We start from the raw sequence: 5000 nt of genomic DNA, 5'->3' as shown, positions 1-5000 counted from the left end.
TTATGATTTGTGTATTAAGTTGACATTGTGAATAGGACATTTCTCTCTCAGATCTAAATAGTTTGTTTGTAGCTGAGAAATGTCTCTTATAAAGTCTATATATCACTATATTGATAATATCTCCATGTTTGAATTAACATTAATATAACACATCATCAGAAGAGTTTTATGTGATACGTCATCATGGACTAATTACAGTCTATCAACGAGTTTCCTAAGCATACTTAATTAGTTACTGCCTATTACTAGCTGTAGGAAGTTTATATTTTTTTCTGTAGAACTCTATCCATCTTCCTCCTCATTCGGTTTGCTGTTTTAGCTATAATTTTACATATACTTAGCACCTTTCTTTCGCTCTTTGGACTAACCATTACACAGAACCATGCTTTCGTGCACTGTGCCCATCATCAAATGTATGAGAAAGTAAGTTTTTATACTATACCGTTCCCTTTCTACAAATCTGTACATGAAAAATATAAACATAGCAACTGCCATTCATAACTGAATATTGTGTTACTCTTTTCTTTGTACGTGAGTGACAAGTGAAAAGTCATGAGCCTCAAGGTCTGTTGATTTCGGTGACCATATATATACTCCGTCTAATCCTTCACACCAGCCTAGGAATGTCTTATCAACGTGCTGATGCAAAAAATGGAACAGCTTCGCTTAGTCCCAAACGATGCTCATTTACGTAGTTAGGATTTCTCAACAGGAATAGCCAGTAACTGTCATCAGCAGCGGAATGACATAAGACTAGCTTCCAAGAGCTCCAAGTTTTGTGACAATGGTGCAGCTCCCCCAGGCAATTCCATCTTTGGCTAGAGAGAATTCTAAGAACTGTTATCAGTACTGGGTATTGTCTGCTAATTCATTCTCATTACCTCTTTGATTGCTGGGTGAAATTTATTGTCCAACATACAGCATATCCTTGATGGACTCTTTGGTAAGAGGGAGGATAAGAAAACTATAAACTTGAGAAGGAGGAATAGTCTCCACAGTCCACTATGGCTAATCCACACGGTTAATTTCGCAATGTGTCTTGTAAGAAGTGTCCTGTGGTAAAGAATGTCGATGGAATATCCATCGTACATCAGTATATTTTTGTTCACTGACAGATCGTTGAGATCTGTCAGTCAATATGATCTGTGATTCATTCTCTAGGACTGGTAGCCCTTTAGTCTACCAAATGAGTTATTGTGCATGTTATACATAGTTCCTATTGCTAAAAAAAATGTGTTCTCACAGGACCTAAATCAATGCGTTTTTTTTCTGAGACGACTCTCTATTCTCATAAAAAATTCTCAATTTAGGGTACAAGCAATAGAATGCTTCAAGATGCTTCCTGAATAAGGAAATTAAAGCTTGTTTCCCCAACCCCATGAGTTGTTTCCAATGTCAAGGGTATGGGCATAAAAAACAACTCCCTGCTTAAGAAAGTAATAAGAGTGAAACAACAATTGAGTCTTCTTAGGAAAGACCTGGGCCCGTATCCACGAAAGGTCTCGGACAATTCTGAGACTAAATTTGAGAAGTATCGGAGGAAAGAATAGGTCCGTCGTTCGTTTACATTTTGGTCGCTTCTTATTTCGTTATTTCTTATTTATTAATACATAAGAATGCTTGCAAACATGTGTTTTCTTTCGCGAAATACTCCATTGCGCTGGCACAACACACGCAAATCAATCAGTACACCAGAAAAACAAAAACAAAGCGATAGAAATATGAACATATCCACGAAAGGTCTCAGACAATTCTGGGACAAAATTTGAGACAGTCTCAGTGGTGTCTGAGTCAGAAAAATTGTCTCAGATTTTGTCTGAGACGTTTTCTCAGACAGGCGACGTGCCACATAAAAAATACAGGATATTTATATCAAGCAAATACACATATTTGGTAACAATGATGACATTTGTATACATTAAACATATAAGAAAATATAAAAATACAAGGGATATACAATTTTTCTGATAAAAGCAGGACATGCATGAGTTGCATAAACGAATATTTGACACCGGTGTCGTTCGTTTGTTTCTTCGTCCATTTCCCGCGCATTTTCAACATGGCAGCATCGTGTGTATACATATATGTATCTACGTGTGTACATGTATATGTATCTACGTGTGTACATATATATATTCATCTACATATGTACAAATATGTATCTACATGTGTACGCGTATATGTATCTACATGTGTACACATATATTCATCTACATATGCACACATATATGTATCTACGTGTGTACACATATATTCATCTACATATGTACACATATGTATCTACGAGTGTACACGAATATGTATCTACGTGTGTACATATAAATGTATCTACGTGTGTACACGTATATGTTTCAACGTGTGTACACGTACATGTATTTACGTGAAAAGACGTATATACATATTCGTTTATACACATATATGTATGTAATATATATATATATATATATATATATATATATATATTACAAAACATTTTCTCAACTTTTGTCTCAGCTCTGTCTCAAATGCCAGACAGGGTCGCTGGAGTTCTAAGTCATTTGAGAATCGTCTCAGACAGTTTCACATTGAAGTATAGGATTATGTATGTATAGGCGCAAATATGTGCGAACAAATAGAAATATGTGTGTATGTGCATATGTATGTCTGTGTATATGCGTATGGGTATATATGTATGTATTTGTTTGTTTGTGTGTATATATATTATGTATCTATCTATGTATAATAAACACACACATACACATATGCATATATACACATACATATATGTGTATATATATGTATATATATACATATATATACATATATATATATATATATATATATATATATATACATGCTATACACACACACACACACACACACACACACACACACACACACACACACACACACACACACACACATATATATATATATATATACATATATATATATATACATATATATATACATATATATATATATATGTATGTATGTATACATACATCTATATATATATATATATATATATATATATATATATATATATATATATATATATACATATATATATATATATATATATATATTTATATATATATTTACATATATATATATATGTATATATATATATATGTATATATATAAATAAATAAATATATATACACATACATATATATACATATATATAAATATATATATATATATATATATATATATATATGTGTGTGTGTATACATACATATATATATATATGTATGTATGTATGTATGTATACATACATCTATATATACATATATATATATATATGTATACATATATATATATATTTATATATATATATATGTATATATATGTATATATATATATTTATTTATTTATATATACATATATGTATATATATGTATATGTATATGTATATGCATGTGTATATATATATATACATATACATATATATACATATATATATATATATATATATATATATATATATGTATATATATGTATATATATATATATATATATATATATATATATATATATATTATTGAGAGTGTCTGAAAATATTCTCAACTCTGTCTCAAATGCAAGACAGGGTCGCTGGAGTCCTAAGTCATTTGAGAATCGTCTCAGTTTCACATTGGATTATAGGCCTATGTATTTATATGCGCATATGTGTGTGTTAATATATAGATTTATGCGTGTGTATATGCATATATTCACACGTTCACACATATATGCGCGTATACATACATAAGCCTATACTCCAATGTGAAACTGCTTGTCTATTCTCAAATGACTTAGGACTCCTGCGACCCTGTCTTACATTTGAGACAGAGTTGAGACAAATTTGAGAATATGCTTTGCTTCAGCAAAGGCCATCTTCACATTTTTATCGCTTTGTTTTTGTTTTCCTTGTGTAATGATTGATTTGCGTGTGTTGTGCCAGCACGATAGAGTATTTTGCCAAAGAAAACACATGTTTGCAAACATTATTATGTATTAATAAATATGAAATAACTAAATAAGCGCCGACCAATGATGTAAACAAACGACGGACCTATTCTTTCCTCCGACACTTCTCAAATTTAGTCTCAGAATTGTCTGAGACCTTTCGTGGATACGGGCCCTGGGGTATACTTGACCACTGGCTCATATATCGGTTCAGCTGGTTCGTTGCTGTGCTTCACTTGGCAAATCATAATAGACCAGTTTTGGAGATGTATGACATTTTGCTGTCTGTAGGGAGCAGCATAGAGCATCACTTGACCCCCAGGAGAAATCTACCCATGCTTTTCCATCCACACAACAGATGGCACAATACATAATGAAAAGTAACATGACCTCCCAGTGTGTACTGCCATTCCTGTTTCAACCATCCCATGAATGTTTGCTGGTGATGATCATATCTATCGTAGGTAGCCCTTGCTGCATAGTATATGATCAAACAGTGTAAAGGTTCTATATGTATTGTGGAGAGCCACTACACCGTGTCATGTCCTAATTTTCTGACTTTCAGAAGGTCGTTCATATCCCTCTAATGACCATACATTTTCATCCGGCAGTTAGTTCAAAATAATCCATCTTCGTGATTAGCCCTGTACGCTACCCTAAATATTCTTCATCCAGGAGAGGGGTTAGTCGCTGGTTATACCATTTCTCTTCAATAACACGACCTCACAATTTTCCTGTTACACTTCATGTCTCAGTAAAATCAGGGTTCTGTTTATGAGGCATAAGGGGTGTTTGTGAATTACTGTGTATAAATTAGGAGTAAGGAGTGAGAGGAATCGATTGGTATCTGTATTGCAGTATTGGCCATAGCAGCTATATTCTGTATATTTCCTTTTTCTTTTGAGGAAAGAGTTTACATCAGGAGATATTACTGCATCTTGCTAAAGGTAAATGCCCATGATAATGATATGCAATATTTGATTATACAGTTATACTTATGTATCTCTATTCAATGCAAATTATGTTTTAAAGATTTTTATCAAGTAAGAGTGTAAGGCAAAATGTGC

The sequence above is a fragment of the Penaeus vannamei genome, chromosome 24, assembly GCF_042767895.1.
Source record: "Penaeus vannamei isolate JL-2024 chromosome 24, ASM4276789v1, whole genome shotgun sequence".
NCBI lineage: Eukaryota > Metazoa > Arthropoda > Malacostraca > Decapoda > Penaeidae > Penaeus > Penaeus vannamei.
This window is presented reverse-complemented; position numbering follows the sequence as displayed.